Raw genomic sequence first — 7,717 nt, 5'->3', positions numbered from 1 at the left:
AGTCTAGAAATAGAAACACAAGCCCCTGAATGTCTTACAATAAGGACATATAAGGGAATCTTGTGCAGCTTAAAACAAATACATGAATTTAAAGCTCATATGTAGTCAGTACATTTTGAGTTAAGAGTGTTTTCCAAATCTTTTGTTGCCAAGGTCAAGATGAACTTTCACACTCAAAACAATGATGAGCATATTCTACTCCACAAAGTTTAATGCTTTCCAGAGTTGTTTTGTTGCTACACACGAACTACTCATGTGTAAAGGGCCCCATGACTGCCAAGAGGCCCCATTGCACCCATGTATTATTATTATTTTCTTTTTATCCTTGAACACAATTTGACACTTTGGGTAAATACAGGCCTCAGAACTGTCACAGTCCCTCTGCCCTACAAGCATATGTCTGTTCTGTGTGGAGTTTTCAACTAATGGCCCATTGGCTTACTCAGAGCACAGTCTTGCGAACATCCAGGTCGTGGATTTGATCCCAGTGACTGTTTTTCCCCATACTCTCCATGCAATGCCTCCTCACCAGTAATTAGAGTGCTTTTTTTTTTTTTGCTTTGCTCCCTATTCCTGCTTTTCTGTCCCCTGTCAGGCAGAGCTCAGGGTAAAATTGAGCACCAGCATTCTGTTGGTTTCATATTTTGCATATTTGTTTTGTTAACCATGCTGCTAAGTTCCTTAGATGAAGATGTGTTTTTAGATTAAGTCCCATTTGGTCTCACTTGTATGTCTACAGAATACAAAGCAGATTGGGTGTGTATTCATGAGTGCTTGAAATATGGAGCGGGGCCCAAACAAGATTTTGCATAGGGCCCCCTAAAAAGCTGGAAACAGCTGGTTGTCTGTTTTTGTTTGCTCATGCCTCTAAACTTAGACTTTTTTCCACAAAATGTCAGCCACAATTTAGCGGATACATTACTTTTCTGTACAGGTGCATGTAAACATACAGCTTGCAATTAATCCAGAGATTGAAAAACATCTTACCTGACAGTGTTTTGTTCGCTGTATTCTCTGTCAGTGCTGTTTGTGTATTTTTCAGCAGTCTTTAGAGAGTGGGGAAGGGGGAAAAAAACAAAACAAAAACATATTTCATCTGTTATAGATGCTTGTTTATGAGGAACACTCGTGCTAGCTGGTTCCTATTTTGGTTTGTCAAAGCAAAGAAGCTGCAGTAGAGCAGGTTTTTACATTCCTTCAAGATCCTTTTATGGAAGCAGCTAAGGTTTTCAAATGTAAGAATTGTGGAAGGAAAAAAAAAAAAAACCTGTTCCACCTCTGCCTTCAGCTGCGTGTATCCTCCTTTGCATACATTTTACACTCTGAGAAGTCACAATATTTAATGCTTTACAGTCACATTGCTCAGCACTCGACCTCATGCAGAAAGGAACCAGGTACTAGCTAACAAAAAACAAAAGCTTGTGATCTGCAACAATGAAGCTGAAGTGCTCAGACAAGCAGACCTTTACATCCCAAGCTCTCTTCTGACCTGGAAAAGGCCAGAAAAAGGTTTGCTTTTCTCACCTTCGAGAACACTTTACAGACTAAAATAGTTCTCCGGGGAAGAAAAGGAAAACATTTGAAGCAGATCTTTCTTCTTGCTCTTTCTCTTTCCCGAAAACCCATTTGAACCCGTTTTAGCATATTTATATATAGCACATTTCTGATTCACAATCCTGCGCAACAAGACTGTTATGGCATCAAGTATCATCACATTACCCCGACAAAAAATAAAGCATGTCTTCATGCTTGTCTGCACCGAGCCCCGCACAGAGTTGTACCCTTCTGATAACTGCATGTGCCATCTGACAACAATGTTGGGGTGGAGAATGTATTAATATCTTCCTGAGCCCTAAGCATGCACATTTAATGTCACCTTAATTAAGCCGTTTATATGCTTACCTAATATAGGTGTCCTACCAGATACTTTGTACTGGAACCATTTCAGTATTTCACCTTACCATAGCAAGGAACAGGGACTCTTTTTCTGTAAAACTATCGTGTCAACATTTGCTTGATAAAATAAATTCCCCAAGCTACTAATTTGCCGTCTGAGATTTTCATTTACTGTGGATTTCTTTGCGATTCTTGCATTTAGAAAAGTATTAATGTTGTTTGAGCTCAGATTTGCCTTTTTGGACTGCTTTTAGAAATACAGACCATTTTTAAGAAACTCAAACTGGTTAATGACAATCTAAGTGCTGATCTGTGGTGTGTCTGAATAGTAAAAAAAAAATTTAAAATGACTCCACTTGATCATATGTGGTGGCTGTAATGGAGATTAGCACCGTGAGTAGGGAACAAAAGTTTTAAACTGTAATTTTGATGACTCCACTACCATTTAATACATTTTATCTTTTGAATTTATGTTGATGTTACTTTGAATCTGAAGTGATTCAGACGTGTTCTTCATCCAGGTTAAGGTGCTGTTTGAGTTTTTGTTGCCTGCATGCAAATTGTGTCTTAAACCTGCAGGAGGCTAAAATCTGGAATGGGCAAAAAATAAAACAACCAAAAAACAGCCCCTATGCTGCTTCAAATACACAAAAGTAGTCATATATATTCACTTGTAGCTTCTCCCAGATTTCAAACTTGCTTTTAATCCCACTCTCTCATCTGATGTGTGAAAGGCCTGGTGGTTGGCTGAAATTTGTTTTTAGAGGTTAAATTTTCTAAAGAGCCAAAAGGAAGTGCAAAAGTCTCTCTCAGACCACTTCAGTTTCAATATGCTCAAAGGTTATTATAGAATTTCTGCCCACTGACATGAAAACAAACAAACAGAAAAATGCCTACCTGAGCTTTAAACAGCCATTTCACCCAAATCATTAAACAGAGATGATGTTCTTGTTACCCTGGCTCTTCCGCAGTCCATCAAACATTTAAGAAACGTGAATTTCAAAGCCACAACTCTCTCTCTACATTTAGCTGTGTTTAATGAGATGGTATGTTTATTTTTTTTTTGTAATTTGGTTGAACTGACCCATTAACTCAAAGCCACTGGCTGCATTTCGACCTTCTATTTTCGGGTTGTGTTTCCAGTTTTAGGTATTTTTTCGAGCACCAGTATTAATTCTAACCCTGCTTTGGGAAACCGTGTGTTTCATGGTTGACTTTCTGCAGTCCCATAAGCTACTTAAATGTTTCTCCTCATTTGCAGATCATTTGGCTCCAGTCACAGTCCTACCAGTCTGCAAAAAAGAGCGTGGCTTAATTTCCGTCTGTGAAAAAAGGATGTTTCAATATGGAGGTGTTTTAGAAGAGTTTTTCTTATTTGAGTGGTAAAAAGCCACCTACACTCTCCTACCTACAATTCATCATAATATCAGATTAAACTACCAAAGCAGCAGCTACAATTACATTTTGCATGTCATGTTTAACCTTTAAGATGGTTTGTTCTTACACTTAAAACACAAGGTCTCTGAAACACGCTAAATTCAAGTTGTGACGTGACAAAAATCTGGCAAAAGTTTCACTTTAAACTGTGCGAAGCAAAAAAAAAAAAAAAGCATCATGAGATGTATTGAAAGTGACATCAGCGTTTTTTTAAATGTGCATTTAACATAGGATCTGTTGCGCTGCACCATAAGCGTTAACACCAACCCTCGGGGGATTCAGTGCGCTGTGTATCAGTGCAGTTTTCTGCATTTCGAGAGTTTTCTTGAATGTAGGCTACACCTGCACAGACATAAGAGTTCTACAGTTTTCCACGTATCACTGAGGTCTGCGCTATTTTTAACCTCTGAACATTTTTTTTTTTCACCTTTAGGGCAATGCGTTTGAGTTCCTTTTTCCATTTCAGAAGATTTTCACCGGAATCTCTGGGTATATAAAGAATGTTTAAAGCTTGTATGCCTATTTAGAGTGATGCAAAGACATGTTACACCATCTCAATCTGTCAGCCTATATGCTATGTACACTTGGAAGAAGTCAGTGTCTGTTTGTGCCATATAGAATTATCACCTCTTAACTATATGACATTTCTGGAGAGAAAAAACAATCATGGCACAGACGGAGTGGGGGTGGGGTGGCATTTGTCAGTGCTCTCATTGGGGTTCAAAAGTAGAATGTAAAATGTCTGTCTTTGTCTAATCCAACACATTTTATTTTTGTAACTGAGAAATCTGTTCAGGGACCCCAACATTTTTTCCAACTGTCAGAGTGTCATTTGTCGGGAATAAAAAAAGTGAAACTGAAATCCCACCCCCAGTCCTTCTGTATGTTGTGAGGTTATAGCTGTTTCAAACATGTAAGGTGGGGGTGTGTGTGGCATGCGCACGTAAACACAGCGACCTGCCACCTCAAACACACATGTCATGGTCATCCTGCGGCGCAGAGAGCCGATCTCCTGGCTGCCTCTTTGACACTGCGGTGCCCTGTGGCTTCATCTTGACTTTCAAGAAGCCGAAACCGTTTGACTAGAGAGCATTGTCCCTCATGATTGAGATGTTAACCTTCAGGGCAACCCCTTGCTCTTTAGTGACTCATTTTTCCTCCCTCTTTTCCCCGTTCTCCTCCTCCTGCCTCTTCTTCTTCTTCTTCCTCCTTTTCCCTTTTCCCCTGGTTTCTCTTCGCCAGCAGCCTGCACAGTGAGGCCGTCGAGCCATTAGTGAGTCCCAGCACTGATAATGAAGCCACAGAGGTGGTCTGAGCCAGTGTGGCACAGGAGCTGGAGCACAGAAGGAAGGTAGATTAGGATAATTACCTGGCCGTGGGGGCACAAAAGGGAAAGAAAAAAAAATGTCTCACTTCCTGCAGGCCTTGATTGGTGAAGGAGCACAGTACAATCAGGTGCGACCCCCATTCGCTCAAAAAAAGGAGAGAATAAAGAAAAATTAGTTCCAATCATATTTAATGATCAAAATGTGAAATGATACATGTTGGATTTGATAGTAATTTCTCATTCTTTGTTTTTGCAGGTGTTCTCCACATCCCCTTACATGGCCGTGTGTGTTATTTGTTATTTATGTTGCTGTGGTTTGGGTCTCCCACACATACTGTAAGGACGTCCTAAATATCCGCGCTCAGAGACACTTTGAAGAGCCTATGAGGTCAGGTTTTAAATTATGGTCTGATCCCACACCAGGCTTTCTCTCCCCACTCCTGTAAATCCATTTTCCACACAATGCATTTCAAATCAAAGCCGCGTCACCATAACATGCCTTAGGAAACATTAAGCCATAGTGCGTTACTTTCATGTATGATAGCATAGCCCCTGTATGCTTTGATGTGCTCACTTTTTTTTAATGCTTTATTAATAATAACACATTGGCTCCTTCTCACACCACCATCAGCTTCTGGTGCTCCCTTTTCTCTCCTCCTGAACTACATCCCTCACTCTTTCCCCAGCCGGTGCTGCTTCATCCCTCCCCAGCCCCTGAGTCTTGTCTCGGGATTGGCCTGTTTGTGTTTGGGAGGGGGATTAGAGGGAATGACATGGGCCTCAAGATGAAGAGAGTGACAAAGACCTATCAGAGGGCAGAGAGTATAGAGCGCTGCAACACCATTGGTTGCTGAGGAAATCAGACACGTCTTCATTTCTTCCAGCCATCCTTCTCCAGTGCCCAGCTTTCATTTCCTTGCCCGGGGAGGGAAGCATGGAGAGGGTGGGGGATCAGGATTTGAGTTTCTGTTTGCGAGTTTAATTGTGTGTGCACATGTGTGTTTGCTTACATGTTGTGAGCAGTAAACACAGAAATACAGAGGGATGAGCATGTAGACACTGATAGCACTCACCTCCTCCAAAGCTGGCCAAAATACAAAGCAGCCTGCGCATTTCTAGAGCTGCCCTAGATGAACGCTATGAATGGGATGCCTGATTCATAGACGTGCAAACCTACCTACTGAGTTCTCTCATTATTTCAGCTTTATCACTGGATGTTTTGCGTTAGTGTTAACTGGCAAAACTATCCCAAAACATACAATGGCTGTTCAGTATTTGCTGATATTTTCTGACAAATTCAGTGTAATGTTGGCAATTTACCAGATCACTTAGCAGCTCGCCACAATCACGTGTGCACGCTTGCACACAAACATCTGCTGATTTAATTTTCTGCTTTTGTGCTTTCTTTTTGTTCGTGTCCCTTTTTTGATGATTCCTCGCTCTTTCTGTTATGTGGTATTATTGAATCTTGTTTTTGTTGTTGATTTATCATTTCAGCCCACAACTTCTGCACCACAGTTTCTCAAGTCACTCAACTGCAATCTGTGGTTGTATTCTGTAAGAGAAATAAATATATTAATATACGGAACAAGCTCATTGCTGTGTCTCTGATTCTTTCATTTCCAAAAGGGCTTCATTGACCTGCATGCACTTCATTTGCGAGATTTAGCATGTATGGGCTTGCCCCAATTATTCAGTGTTATGCAATGTTTTATGTGCAGATTTGACAGCAGTCAGCAGTGGAAGCCCTTCCTAAAGCTTACAGTATGGAGGCTGTGCCTGTTGAGTTTGTTGTGCACCAGACTGTTCTCAGTGTTTGCCTGCTTGTTAGGATGCAGCCAGTTGACTCTGGCTGTCTCCACAGTGATATGACTGGGAGCAGTGGGGCTGGGCCCCAGCCGACTCTCTCCTCCTCGCCCATAATAGATCTGCGTGGTCTGAAGACCCTCTGGGGGCACCTGGCTCCCCTCCCTGCCATCTCTGGCTGAATCGATCGCCGGGGCCATCCCAGCGCGGAGACCGGGGGTCAGCTTCAAAGGCCTCCTGCCCACTTCCTGCCACCTGGTGTTCCATTTTGGACGAAGGGTATGTTGCCTTTCCATTTGCTCCACCCTCCGTTGCCCTTCTGCAAACAGGTTAAGGACATGGAGCCGGCACAGCTCCTCCCTGAGCTCTCCTTCAGCCTCCTCCCCAGCCGCCCACATGCAGAGAGAGGGTAAGAGATCAGTCCCACCCAAACACCACACAATCACACCACCGTTTGATGTGAAAATCTGCTTTTGATTTAATTACGGCCTAAGAATGCACATTTCTCGACAATGAAGCAATTTGGTAATTTTTGGTTGGGGTTACATTTTTTGTTTTTGTGGACTGCCAAGTCTCCAGTGAACTTAAATCTCTAATCTGGATTTCATATAGTGAAATAATCACCACCGACACCAAGTATTGTTTATTGCAAACATTTTAATCACATAATAAAACATGTACATCTTTCCCACATTCTCACAAATTCAGTTAATTAGGGTAATTGCCTGTTATATTGGAGCATTAAATTAAGTGAACTTTTTGGCTCTCACTTGAAACATGTTTCATTATTAACTGATCAACAGATCTGCTATGGTATGAATAACTCTCTCCCTCTCTCTCTCTTTCCCTGTTGGTCAAGTAACAAATGGCAGGGCTATCGAACACACATTTTTATCTCCATCAGGGCTGTCGGACAATTAGCTCCAAGAATACATATTAATCAATCGAGATTTTTTGAATCCGTTTATTAAGCCCAGCCATTTTTTCCCTCCAATACATTAGCAGATCTCAGTATGTCCGCTACTCTTGTGAACAGGGATGAGAAGGAGAAAGAGGGAGAGGAAATAAAGGTCTGATGAGTTTGGCAAAGGGAGGATGGAGGCTGAGACAGATGGCATGAAGTCTGCAGCACTCTGGCGTGGCTCGCCTGGTGCTAAAATCCTCCTCTCTCACATTCCAACAAATCCTACCAGGAGGCTGAGGAGTCTGTCACACCACTCCAAGGATCCACACAGCTCTCCTCACCCCCCC

The sequence above is a fragment of the Stegastes partitus genome, unplaced genomic scaffold (genome assembly GCF_000690725.1).
Source record: "Stegastes partitus isolate 25-593 unplaced genomic scaffold, Stegastes_partitus-1.0.2 Scaffold2, whole genome shotgun sequence".
Taxonomy (NCBI): Eukaryota; Metazoa; Chordata; class Actinopteri; family Pomacentridae; genus Stegastes; species Stegastes partitus.
Note: the sequence above shows the minus strand (reverse complement) of the source record.